The sequence below is a fragment of the Panthera onca genome, chromosome B3 (assembly GCF_046562875.1).
Source record: "Panthera onca isolate mPanOnc1 chromosome B3, mPanOnc1 haplotype 2, whole genome shotgun sequence".
NCBI lineage: Eukaryota > Metazoa > Chordata > Mammalia > Carnivora > Felidae > Panthera > Panthera onca.
The window spans coordinates 78,985,853-79,000,588 of NC_138344.1; the positions used below are offsets into that span (position 1 = coordinate 78,985,853).

At 36.2% G+C, this 14,736-nt stretch overlaps 1 long non-coding RNA gene across 1 annotated transcript in view; it reads right to left on the reverse strand.

Moving 5' to 3' along the window:
- Positions 1 to 1,963: 1,963 nt before the first annotated feature.
- The window catches only part of LOC132669506 (uncharacterized), a 161,688-nt gene continuing 148,915 nt past the window's right edge, over positions 1,964 to 14,736 (reverse strand). The window contains exon 6 of the long non-coding RNA XR_013555902.1: positions 1,964 to 2,172. This is a non-coding gene — a long non-coding RNA (uncharacterized LOC132669506). The remainder of the gene's footprint in view (positions 2,173 to 14,736) is intronic.

Below are 14,736 nucleotides of genomic sequence, written 5' to 3' on the forward strand. Positions count from 1 at the left end.
CTGTCTTGAAGGGTTTGAGGTGAATAGGAATGTAATCAGGATTTAGATAAGCATCTCCTTCTAACTTCTTGAAGAAAAGTGGGTTTGAGAATTTTAACTATAAAGATGGCTACCCCTGGATCTGGAAAGAGACTCCTTGGCACTTCCAAGGGCATTTAAATAGATAGCAGTGAAGTGATTCATCTGTATGTCTAATTTCACTTCAAATGTTGCAATAGATGTTTAGCAGACATGATTACCATCTGTCTTGACTCATATATAAAAGAAAAAAAAAAGAAAGAAAAGAATCTTTTCCTGGCCTAAGTGGCCTTAGATTGGAAGAAAAAAAAAAGAGAGAAGGAAAGAGAGAATGTGTGAATATGCCTGAGAAAGACATTTCCAAAAGCAGAATAAAATGAACGAGGAGAGGAACAAGAAAAAAATGGAGAGAATGAGTCCAGGAACTCTGGACTAGAAACCAGATATATTCGTTGGAATGAGACAGGTAGTTGGAAACAAAGTGAATTCTAGGAGCTGGGAAGAAGTCTGTATAATACCAGGCAAACCAGTTAAGCAGCCACATTTACAGTAGGGTTCTTCCAGGCAGAGAGAATCAGAGGCTCAAGCACTGGCAGCATACAAAATGGCTTACAGGCAGAGAGGACACAGCACTGTTCTGGGATACCAAGATTAGTAGGACTCCATCTCTAATTAGAATTGAAGTAATTAGGCAGAGTTCCCCACATAGAAGAAATGCAGTACAACGCAGGTGACCCATACAAGATCTTAGGCCACAGCTTAGCTAAAACAGTACAGGTACTTCACCATTGAAATTGTGGTTTAAGATAGGGACTTAGTCACAGGAATAAGGGAAGCTAGAACTGACGCTCATCATTAAGGGGAACCAGTAGCAAGCTGGACCTGAGACAGATTTCCTAAACCAGAAGTCCTTTATTTTCCACTGACTGGGACAGGACTAATTGCATATATTAGAGGAACTCTGCTGTTTCATGTGGAAGTTAAGTTGCTCCAGAAGGAGGCATGTACAGGAAGGTATGAAGAACACATTTTGTATTTTATTCATTAATGATTGATCCCATCAAACATTTATATATTTAATGAGTCTCTCCTATAATCAAAGCTCTGAGCTAAGCAGAAATGTTAAAGTATCAATCTAACATCAGAAGGTCTAAGTCATAGTTGTGAGGCAGATAAACACATAAACTCTGAAAAAAATACACCATTTTTTAAGACTATGGGAATACAGGAATTCCACTAACTAAAGTTGGTAGAAGTCAAGAAATATCCTTAAGTAGGTGACATTTGTAATGAATCTTAAAGGTTAAGTTCATTTTTTTCTAACTGAAGAAATTGGGGGTAAAGGAGAAGGAAAAAAAGTATAGAGAAATTAATAATAATAATGGCTGTCACTTAGAGTTATGTATGTCATCTTATTTAATCTTCACAACCCTTGTCATACGTACCAATATATCATTTTACAGATGTAGAATCCAAGGCTCTAAGTCATTTACCCAAGTTCCTAGAGCTACAAGTGAAAAAGCTGGATTTTTATTGTTTTTGATTTGTTTTGCTTCAAAACACTTGCTCTTTCCATGATTATTCAATAATGTTTCTGACCTGTCCTGGGAGGCATGAGAATTGAAATATGTCAGGAGCGTACACTTCATGGACAATGGTTTCATGGGAATTGGTTTATTGGAATGGCACAGGTAGAGTGTGAAGGCCTTTGTGTGACTAGGCAAGAGGGAAGAATTATGTGTTAGAAGAACTCTCAAGTGATATGGTGTACTGAGATGGTAGAATATTCATCATTAGGGTGATGAAACTTCATTTTATTCTAAGAGTTGTCGTATTTCAGGACTAGAAAGAATTGAGAAAATTATGTTATTCAGCTCTTCAGATTTACAAGTAAAACGACCAAGACCCATGTCAAGAACATAAAATAGCCTGAAATAAATACTGAGCCTGACCTTCTCCCTTTTAGTGTAAGTGATGTAGGGCTATGATTGCAGTGGAGAAGTGAGCTCAATAAAATGAGGAAAGGGGAAGACAGTGTATAAGGCAGTTGAGTATCATGAATAAGAACTAAGAAATTAGGTAGCCAAGGACTCATTCCTCTGGTTTTCTGACCCTTCCAATTTGATGGTTGAGATCTCACAGGATGATTGGGGCCTGGAGAGTATAAAAGAGATTTTCAGATCGTTAGTAATGGAAAACTTCATTATGAAGTTGATTTTTAAGTGACCAATACAATAATAGAAAAGTCAAAAAAAAAAAAAAAAAAAAAGAAAAGTCAATTACCTAAGTATGTTCCTAAAATTATAGCCTTTAATTCTAGGATGATTTTGGTAACTACAAACTACTAATAAGGCTAAGAATAATTTATGTACTTATTAGCCAAGGACTTTCTCATCAAAAAGAAACTGAGCTGAGTAAGTTGATGTTAACAAAAATAGGAGAGAGAGAGAGAGAGAGAGAGAGAGAGAGAGAGAGAGAGAGAGAGAACAAACTTTCAGCTGTGTCCTAACTGTAGACTTTTCATCACTGTTGACAATGAAAATGAGAGTTATAAAGAACACAGCTGGAATTTTAACTCTTAAGTTGAGATCAAAGATTTGGCAGTTAGAAAAATCATCCCTTTCACTTGTAAACAAAACAAATCTTATATGGATGTCAGAATAAATAAAGTATTTCTTTTTTAAACAGTTACTGTTTTGGCTAAAATGTACTCATACCTATTAAAAGATTTAAGGTAGGGAATTTATCACTCTTACTGCCATCCTAACCTCAGACACAATTATTTAAAATGAAATAAATATATACTTAGCAAACAAAAAAGATATATTACTAATTGTCTACTGGGCAGTCAATTGCCAGTTAGAGTAGCCACTTGTGTAAACTCTGTCAAACATGCTGACCCAAACACGTCTCTAGCGATTTCCAACATCTGGCTTAAAAGCTTCCCTGTAATTATTTTCATTTTGCATAAGCAAAACTCACTAAACCCTGCATCTGTGGTGGTGATACACAAAACATATAAATTTGGAGGAATTCATTAGATAATGCTGAAGAAAATGCACCAATGGCACAACGCCATTTAACTCCTGTACTTTTGGTGAATTAGCCACCAGGGAAGGCCTTTTTCTCTTCAAAAGTTTACATAGATTATACAGTGCTTCTTGAAATTTTTTCAGCTACAGTTTTGCTGGGGTGTTTAATACATAGAAATTGACATATAGGAAAGTTTTAAAGATGAGAGTATTTTTCTTGATGTCTTTGCCATCTCTGATTCTCTGTAGAAGAAAACAGGTAATAAGATGATGCAAATATCAGATACACAGATAGGAGGTATTACATAGAATTTTTGCCAGTATAAATCTTGAATAGTAGCTATGAATCTTATTCTGATATGATTTTCTTGGGAGAATGCTTCAAACACATGTAACACATTGTTTTATCAAGCATTTTCCAAATTCTAATGGTGTACAGACGTACAGATTCTCAAGTCTGCTTAAAATCCTAAATTATAGACGTACATTGATGGAGTATACATATTTTTTGACATAGAGAAAACCTCTCCATTGTATCATAACTTGTTCTAAACATGCTGTATTCTAATTGTATGTCAGAATGCCGCAATAAAATACTACTTGATTATACTTTGACTTATTAACCTCAGCTAAATATACTCATCCATATCAAAATGTTCAGAATTGTTTTGAAGATGTTTATTTTCTTAGATCTCATATTTGGTTTGCTATTTTCCCCAAACTGTTCTAGGGAAACTGGAATAGTCTAGGTTGGATAATGTATATTTATTAGCTTCAGAACCACATCTGTGTGCTCAGATTGGAGGAAAGGTCATAAACACAATGAATGTTGCTAGGAAACCATGCCTTTTAGTCAATTTAGTTGTGAAGATGAAAGGGTTTTTTGGTACAAAGATGGGCTATTTGTATAGTACAATGAATAATCATTTTATTTTGATCTTTGAATTTATCATTTAAAAATAACACTTTTCATTAGTAGCTCTTCCTATTTATTACTTACTTGGGTTTCAAATGTTTGAAATTCAAGATGTGAATGTAGCTTTCTATGAAAAGAAAGAGTTACTGAAATTTTCATTTAAAGAAAATAATCTTGTTGGTGAAATGTAGGGATAGCTAATCCTTAGAGAAAGACATACAAATCATAAAAAGATTAATAATAAAATAACTAAAGTCAAGGAACAAGTAGCTAGGTCCCTTGGAATAACCAGCAAATTTTTTTTTAAAAATTCAAGTGCTGTAAACAACCCTGATGCTTCTTTTTGTGTTTCAAAACTACAGGACTGCAATCTTGGGAACTTTTCACAAAGATCAAAACAAAACAGACATGTTTTACTGGTCAACAATGATTAGATGCTCCTTGGACACAACTAAGTACTCTAATTCCACAGGGCTGTATTAGCCCACTTAAGTATCTAATTAGAAGCTTATGTTGGCTGAGCCTGCATCTATTGATTTTGAATCAGAATGTAATTTTAACCATGTAATTTTTAATTGGCTCTCTTTCCCTTGAACATTTAAGTAGTATTTGGTGGCACAGGTCATACTGATGGTAACAAATCCATCAGGTTAGTACTGCAATAGACATCGGGCTTTTTGAGTTTGTGGCTTATGTCCCTTCTTTTTATTACTGTTTCTCCCATTCTATTTGATTCTGGTGGCTCTGTAAATCACTTGGCCTAATCTTTCCTTTATAGAGCAGGTAGGTCACTCATGTAGACCAATCAGAATAATGTGTTTGAGGTCACATGTGTTTGAGGAAGAGAAAGAAGACCAGTGTAAATGGAGCATAATCAAGGGCAAGGTGATAGGAAATGAGGTTGTAGAGACAGGCAAAAGCCAGACTGTTGTCTTATGCACCAGAGTAAAAAGCTTTGATTTTATCTAAGTATAATGGGAAACCAGGGGCTAGACAGAAAGAAATGTGGCATGATCTAATTTATGGTTTTGATACCATCACCAAGGGGCCAAGCTAGCATTTAGGAGGCCCTTGTGGCAGTATTGGTGAAAAATGACACTGGCTTGCTAGGGTGGTAGCAATGGAAGTGGACAGAAGTTGATGAACTCAAAATAACTTTCAAAGATGGAGCTAACAAGCCATGCTGATGAACTGGGAATGCAGTATGGGGTTAAGAGTGAGATCAAGGATGAGTCTTCCATTATTAGCTTGAACAACAAAGGGTGGTATTGAACAATTTGGGAAGGTAGGAGGGAAAGCAGTAGTGAGGGTGCAATTAAGAGTTCTGTTTTAGGAAAATTCCATCTGAGTAGAAAGTGAACATGTTAAATAGGCAGCTGGCTATGACATTTGGAAAGACAGGATCAGTATATAAAAATTTTTGAGTCATGACTATGGCAGATATTTAATATTTCAAACCATGGTACTGAATGAGTTATCTAGGGAGAAAGTTATCCGTAGGAGAGAGAAAAGGATGGCAGAGTTCTTTAAACAACACACTTAATTTAAAAGACAATAGATGATTAAGAGTAATTATGATCATGAAGTAAAATGCCACTTTTTACAAGATGCTTTTTTATATTCTGTCATACACATATTAGTAAACTAAAATGTGTTAAGTATTCATAGGAGTCTATTCTTACCACTGTATGGATGGGAAAATTGAGCACTGACAGATTATATGTCAAGACTCAAGACCTCACTACTGGTAAGTGATGGAGTTAGGCCCAGAGTAGAGACCTTTCTAACCCTAATCTATTGCTTTTTCTATTATGCCATGTTGGAAACTCTTCACTTTCAAAGATTCAAGGCTTACTGGGGTTATTTGCCTCTACACTAGCATTCCCAGTTTACAGTGCTTGAGTTCCAATGTCTAATTAGTGTTCTATCCTAGCCTTTGTTCTCTAATGTCACTTCTTGCTGCAACCTGCCTCAGAGAGTTTCTCCCTCTAGTGATCTTCTGTTATTATGCTATGAGCTGTGAAAATAGATAATCAAGACCTAGAATTATTATGAATATAATAAGTTAAAGTTAAGTCTTTAAGAGGCTCTGATTAGTTACATGCCATGACCTTTATGCATTGTCTTGGAACATATATTATGGCTATTCAGGCCCTTTCACTTATTTATTATCTTGTTATTATTATACCTTTTGCATTTGTGTTATGAAGGGATCAGCTTGTCAAGTAAATGATTTTTTTGGCTAGTGCAACTTTTAACATTCATGGATCTTTTCCTTGTACCATATTGCATCAGTCCACATTGATAAAAGTCCTATAGATAGCTTTCATCCTCAATTTCTGGGATATCTGTTCCAAAAGATCAAAGGGAAGTTTTGATTTTTCTCTTTAGACAATGGAATTTATAAGAAAACAATCCCTAGCTAGGTCTTAACAAAGAAGGCTACATTAAAAAAAAAAAAAGAAAAACACACAGAAAGGGGGTTATTGGATCTTCTAGGAAGCAAGGTTTCTCTACCCATTCAGCTTGGGTGTTTGGGGAGCTCGTCACTACTCTTGCTTCCTTGATTCTTTCTGAAGCTGACCTTCAGTTTCCTGTGCTTTTTCCTTTGGCAGGAGGAGTCCTGTGCTTCCACCATTACATTCTTCTCATCCCTCATTCAGTCTAGATCACCACTGTGTTTAAAAGTTCTTAATGGCCAGTTCTTAGTACCTCCTCTCGCTAAATAGACTCCAGGGTCCTGGATTTGCCAGATCCTTCCTTAAGACATCACCAAGAAATTTCACTTTTGTTCATTTGGTAGTAGGGAGTTACTGGCAGAATATTAGCAGAGGAGTGGCATCATTTTGCACAGACTGTGTTGGCAGCAATGTAAATGATGATTCTGAGGGATGTAATAGAGGTGAGTAAAAATTTATAAGGCAGAGTTTCCAGTGAGTGTTGAGAAGGGTACAAAATACCCAGTAATAATCAGGATAGACAGGAAAGGACATATTTTAGAGTTATTTAAAAGGTAAGTAATGTGGGACTTGATCATTCATTGGCATGTGGGATGAAGAATAGGGTATAATTACAATGACTCCTTCACTTCCAACTTGAGTCAGTAGTGACTCATGTCATAAAACATGGTTAAGATACAAGGGGAGAGATGGAGAAATAATGGGTTCTGTCTCAGTCTGGTGTAGTTTGAAGTGGGTCTGGAATTTTGGAGACAGTTTGGGGGGCCACAATAAGAAACTTGGGAGAAGTGCTTGGGTGGCTCAATCGTTAAGCATCTGACTCTTGATCTCGGCTCAGGTCAAGATCTCACGGTTTGTGAGACTGAGCCCCATATCAGTCTCTGCACTGACAGTGCAGAGCCTACTTGGATTCTCTCTCCCCACTCTCTACCCTTCCCCAGCTAGTGTGCACATGGACATGTGCTCTCTCTCTCTCTCTCTTCCTCTTTCTCTCTCTCTCAAAATAAAATAAAGTAAAAACAAAAAGAAATCTGGGAGACTTTAGAATATAAATGGTCATTAAAGTAATCTCAAACAGTAAGATACCCAGCAAAAGTATTTCAAACACGAAGGGAGAAGATGGAACACTACACAAAGGCCCCTAGACGGTAGTTAGGGAAAGATTTCACAAGTGATAGAAAGTGACGAGTATCAGGAGAAGTAGGTCACATAAGCTAAGGAAAGACAGAAAATAAAGGAAAGAGTGACCACTAGTGCTAAAAGCCTTAGAAAGGTAAGACAGATGAGGACTGAAAATCATCCACTGACTTTATCAACTGGGAGGTGATTCTTTTAGGGAAACTACTAACTGTGGGGTGGTGAGGAAAGAAGGCCAATTATGAGAGTTGTGAAGCAAATAGGTTTAGGAGTTGAAGCATGTCTAGACTGTTTGAAACCCTGTTTAGAAAAATAAAGGAGAAAGACAAGGCTATGGTTACAGTGTGAAGAGAGTTTAAAAAGGGTTTAGTCATTTTTTTCAACTTCTAGATAGGCATGCTTAATCTTACCAGTGTGGTGGCAAAGGCAGTAAAGAGAAGTGATAGAGTAGAGTCTGAGGGACAGGAGGGATGTGAGGGGAATTGCCTTGTATAGAGGGAAGGATATTTTATCCATGGAGAAGGAGGGAAGTGAGGATGGGTACAACTGATATAGCTTTGGGATGAGAAATGAGAGATTTCAGCTCTAATGGCATATATTTACTCAATGGGAGACCTAAGAGGTAAGGTCAAGACTAAGTAACAGCTTTGGGTATTCCACCTTCTCAAGGTTCCTAGGTTTTGGAACACAGATTATAAATGCAAATAATTGTTTTTAAATGATGAATGCTGAAATAATCAACCTTTGCACTGTTTAATATGCTAGGGACTATAGTGAGCTTAGATTATTATACAATAAAACCTTGGATTGCAAGTAACTTGTTCTGTGGGTGTTCTGCAAAACAAGCAAACATTTATAATACATTTAACTTGATAAATGAGTGATGTCTTGCAATATGAGTAGTGCATGGCACCAAATGTCATATGATAACAACTGAGCCAAAGGTTCTTCTCTCTCTCTCTCTCTCTCTCTCTCTCTCTCACTGCAAGATTGTGGGTGATCATCTTCCATGCTCAGATGCTTAGCCTCAGGCCACAGTGTTTGGCAGAAATCAGTGATTTTTCAGAATTTTGGAAAGTGCCCAGACCTGGCACTAAGCACCTTCAAAGCACCTATGGACAGCCCTTTGCTTTTCCATACAAGAGTAAGCTTCCATACAAGAGTCCTTTGCTTTGTTTCATTCTAGGTCAGGCTGCCTGCAGATACAGATCCTTTCCTCTGCTGACATATTGACAGTTACATTAAATACAGTATATGACAAGAGTGTATTAACACTGTACTGTAGTCAACATCCATGCGAGCGTATACAATGGCCCCCAAGTAGAAAAAGGTTGAAATAAAGGTGGTAAGGAGAGAAGTATGGCGGAAGTTAAGAAGGAAATCATCAAGAAGTACGAACAAAGTATGCGAGTGGCTGAAATTGCAAGATTTTATAAGTCTACATCTGCATCTCCTTTGCAGAGGAGGAGAAAAAGGCAGAGGAATCCCTCACTTCAAATGAAACTAGGGAGATGTGTAAAATGTGGGAAACAGTGCAAAATTCTGTAGAAAAGCACCACCCAAATAAGGCTGTAGTAGTGCCTTATTCGATGAATAAGTAGCAAGGAATCTGTTTAACGACAATGCAATGTCACATTTCCATGAATCCTCTAAAGGAGGCAAAAGCAAGCATCATTGGATAGGTTCATTGTTAAAAAGTTGCACACACACACACACACACACACACATACACACAAGATTCTACTGAGCCAATAGATAGTGATTCTGTTAAAGATAGTGAAAATTGTCTTACATAATCATCTTCTCACTTGTCTCCTCATACTAGGCACAAATGTTTTCAAGGGTAAGTACAGGTTAATTTATTTTTCTTTATATTTTCTATTTTCTTTATTATTTTGTATTATATTACAGTATTGCAATCATTTTATATGAATATTTTTGGGTTGTGAAGCAAATCATCTGAGTTTCAATTATTTCTTATAGGGAAATTCGTTTTGATACACAAGTGCTTTGGATCACAAACACGTTTCCAGAACGAATTATGCTCACAGACCAAGGTTTTACTGTACATCAAATCTTCCCTGCTATTTCCACAGAGCATTACCAGTATCAATTATATCTATAGTTAAGTTCTGGGCTGATGAAGTTATCTTTTTGCAAGATCTTTGCATTAGTAATCAACTGACAGAAATGTCCATCTTTGAGGAGCACCTGGGTGGCTTAGTCAGTTAAATATCAGACTCCTGAACTTGGCTCAGGTCACGATCGGATAACTGTGACATCAAGCCACATGTTGGGCTCTGCACTGGACATGAAACCTGCTTAAGATTCTCTCTCTTTATCTCTCTCTACCCCTTTCCATTGTACACTGTCTACATACACACATACATACGTAAATAAATAAATAAATAAATAAACAAATAAATAAAATCTTTAAAAAAAAGAGATGTCCATCTTCAATTGTTTTTGCTTTAAGCTAAATTAGCCAAGTCATACAATTTAAAAAATAGATATACCCTAGTTTTATTTTAGTCATCGTTCAAACATAGAACTATAGGATATAGTCACAAAAGTAATTTTTTCTCATAAGTTTTAGTCATATGAATTCTGATGGAAATACATACTCCAATTCAAATTTCCCAGTTATGGACTGCAATCTCATTCCTTTACTTCTTGCCCACCTCCTTAATATCTGTAGAGTTGTTTGCAAATTGGAAAACCAGAAACTGTAAATTCTAATCTCACCTCTACTTATACATACAAAAAACCTTTTTGAATGACTCAGAAAAGTTTTGTAGCTATTGTTATACATTGCTAAGAGCAAAAAAAAAAATCAGATACGTTTCAAAATAGATCAGTTGAGAGGCTATGTGGTATTGTGGTTAGAAGTAAAAACTATAATGTTAAACAGATCTGGAGTCAAGTAATCATTCCACCACCTACAGATGACCTTACCTTCCTTCTTTATAAAATAAAATTAATAGGAGTGTTTACCTCAGCATTACTGTGAAAAGATCATTTATGTAAAATCTTGATGAAAACAGTTGACATAGTAAAAAAATAATCAAGCATCATTTACTAACCACCATAATAAAATACTATAAACATGCCTTCAGAGAATAAATCATCTTATATACTCAGTCTCTCAATGAAGATATGGCTTATTATTCAAACTTCTAGTCACTCACTTCCAAACCAAAATAACAAAGAAGGTACAATATTACAAGAATTGAAGATAAGCTCTATGAAAAGTCTTTTGATCTTGATCTAGTATCTTTAAAAACTACATTGTGAAAAACTACAATGTTTAGGGTGTCCTGTAGACACTGGCAAAAATGCTGTGTGTGTGTGTATGCGTGTGTGTGATAAAAACAGAAATAATTTATGCTGGTGTAGAATTTACATCAGAATATTACAATAAATATATGTTAACGAGAAGATAAAACACACAACTGTGTTTCTGAGAGATCAGTATTAATAACCTTAAAGAATATTATGAATGATCTGTAATCAATATTTCATTGAGATCCAATGACATTTCACTGCACATAGAACCACTTTTAGGATACAATATAAACTTCTATTGATTAGTCTTAACCAATTTGGATAATATGCCTCTCAAAAGAAATATATAGGTATAGGTATAGTCTTAGGATCTAGATCTAAGGTGCACTAGGCCTGGAACACTCCCCAGCATTTCTAGGCAGAAATCGCAGTACACAAGTATTTTTTCCAACCAGGTATTTGAAGTGCCTGCTATAAGAGACTTTTGAGGTAGCTGAAGTTCTTGATATGCACTTCAGAGTTATAAAGAAATGATATAATCTCAGTAGATCAAAACCTCCAAGAAACAGACACTTTTGTCTATCCTGTTCAGTGCTGTGTCCCGTATGGTGAACAAATGTAGCCCATACAGGGGCTCATTAAATATGTTTTTGATGAATACATGAATCTGTACCCTCCCTATAGCCTATGAAGAGAGAGTGGCTGGTAGAAGGTGGGCAGTATCATGGCCAACTCCCTAGGATGCAAGAACAATAACAAGAGAACAAAGGCTGGCTTTAAGTGCCAGCAGGAACAGAGATATATTGGCTAAATTCTTTTAAAAGGGACAGAGAGAGAGAGAGAGAGACAGAGACAGAGACAGAGAGAATCCCAAGCAAGCTCCATGCTGAGCATGGCTCTAGCCCACAGGTCTGATCCCAAGGTCATGACCTGAGCTGAAATCAAGAATTAGATGCTCAACTGACTGAACTGCCTAGGTACCCCTATCTTATTGCGTTTTAGTTTTGAAAAATGCAAAGACGCCAAACACTAGCATCACTCTACTGAGGAAATTAAGAAGAAAAGAGAACGAAAGAAGCAGGTAACGCAGAAAAATAACTAGCATTTTTTTATGTGTACTTCTTTTCCAGGAGCTAATCTGAGGACATTACCATTCTTTTATTTCTCATAACCAGAGAATGAGGCGGCTGCCTTCATTTTACAGATTAGGAAACTGAGGCACAGAAAGCTTAAGTGACTTGCACAAGATGACCCAATTAGGAAGTGGTGAAGCCTGGGTTTGAACTTACGTCATCCGGCTCTAGAATGTACATTTTTATCTCATCTGTCTTCCACACATACAAAAGGTCTTCAAGGTCATTGGCAAAGCCTCCCTCATAAATAACTCACTCAGTGGGATGCAGCACTGCTTGGCATGTCCCTGTGCTTTCTGCCACTAAGTTGCCGATAGACAAAATGGTAGTGTCTCTGTCAGTTTCCTCATCAATGAACTTACTATTGTCCAGACCTATCCAGACCGCTTTGCTTGGATATTGTGTGAAATAACCAATCAATAATCGTAAAATGCTATGAAAACATAGAGTGCTAGATCCAAGTTCAATATTATTATATGAGTTTACAGTGTGACAGCACAGCCGTAAAGGTCAAAGCTATTTTGAACTGCATAGAGAAAGGCATGCTGATGTGGAATACAGAAGAAACTGTTTTTCTTTATAAAAAGGGAGCTAGGAATTGAGGACATTTTAATGGAAATACTTCTCTTATTTGTAGGTTCTTTGGAACCCCCAAACAAAAAAATTAATTGGAAGACAAAATAAAGGGAGAAGACAACACCACCGCATCAAGCCATAGTAAAGGACAAGAGTAATGGGGTTAGGATGAGGGACTAGAGACGTTGATCTGGGTAAGTGAAAATCCATATTAAATAGACCAACATCTGCGAACATTTGAAGTGTGTAAATAAAAAAAGAGGAATTCAGCCTTAAAATTAAAGGAGTGACTAGAAATAGAAAAGAAAAATGAGAGAGAGAAAGAAAAAAAAAGAAAAGAAAAAGTAAGTCATTCATACTTGGCCCTTAATAAAGAAATATTTACAGAAGCAACTCCAATTTTATTTGATCCATTTTAAAGATTGTGAGTCACTGACCAACCAACTCTGCTGTGGTATCAGCACTGTCATACCTATGCACAACCCGGGTCATCCAGAGCCACACCTCAAACTGATGCAAATGGCCCCCACATCCAGAGTAGCTCATGGGATGTAAAAGCCTTGTCATATGGAATAGTGAAAGAAAGTCTGGAAAAGGATCCTGAAATTGTATTATCACAAAGCATCTCTGTATTTGCAGAGCCAATTTGTTACATAACTTTTCCATCTGCCTTATATAATTCCATGACTTTGTGAAATAGGTACTATGTCAAACATTTGAAAATGCAGGGTTCTGGAGTAGTGGTTCTCAATTCCATGTGGATGTATACAAAACACATGTGAGAGGACTGGTAAGGTAGTTGTTGCAAAGACCTTTTTTGAAGCCTTATATGTCCAGACCTTTATATGAGATCACTCATTTTATCATTCAAATAATCTTATAAGTAGTTACTCTCATTAATCTATTTCCATAGATGGAGAATCTGAGGCACAGGGAAGTTAAATACCTTGCCCAATGTCCCAGCTAGAAATAGAGAAGCCAGGAGTTCAAATCTCAAACCTTTTCTACCAATCATTTATGAATAATTTAACTTAAAACATAGAGATGATTCAAGGTCAGTTCTATAAGAAGAGCATTTTGAATGTAGAATGGTGTTACCAGAGGCTGGTGGCAGGGGATGGGATAGTGATCAAAGGGTACAAACTTTTAGATAGAAGACAGACACCTTTGGAGATCTAAAGAATAGCATCGTGACTATTGTGTTCACTGAACTTATTATGGTAATCATTTGCAATATATATGTGTATCAAACCATCACACCTTAAACCTACACAATGTTATATGTCAGTTATAACTCAATAAAACTGGAAAAATAAATTCAAGATGATAATGATAATAATGTATATTTAAAGTGATCTCGAGTGTTCTTACCACACACACACACACACACACACACACAGGAGTCAAAAAACGATAAAAGGCAGGTATGTGAAGTGATGGATGTATGAATTAGTTTGATTTGGACAATCATTCACAATGTATATGTATATCAAAACATCATGTTGTATACCTTAAATATATAAAATTTCTATTTGCCAAGAATAAATAAAAAAATACATGAGAAAGCTTGTCATTAGAAGTGAGAAACTTTTCTTTATTCTTTTTATCTCCTTAAGCTTGTATTTCTGTTCCACTTTCTCCATAAAATTTTCTCTTGTTATATTTTTATTAATAAAATATATTTATCTATAACAATATCAGATTTTTTAAAAGGAGAATACCATTTACACTTTCATTCAAGTATGCTTATCTGAGTAGGAGGTTAAGCTAGGAATTATCCAAATCCAGCGGAATTATCCTAGGAGTGCCTTTTTCAATGAAAATTCTTTATCCATAGTTTTATGGAATAAAGTCCAGGAACCTCTGGTGCATAAAAGCAGAAAATACTTTTATTTCAGAGACAGCATTTTCATATTATTAAAGTCTCTTTACCAGTAAAGAAACATTATCATCCTTAACTGAGGTCCTCCAGTCTCCCATACCAAAAATGAGACCTTAATGTTTCAAAGGAATCTTAATTCAAGAGCACGGCCACTGCTCCAAGGGTCGTGTCTACAGTCCCTGCTTTTAGTTTTGTTCTTGAGCCTCTGTACTCAAAAATATGTTTCCTTAGTCCATTTCCCATTCTCAGACCCATCCTTCCAAGATCCTCCAGATCTGCACAGATGTTTGCATCTTGA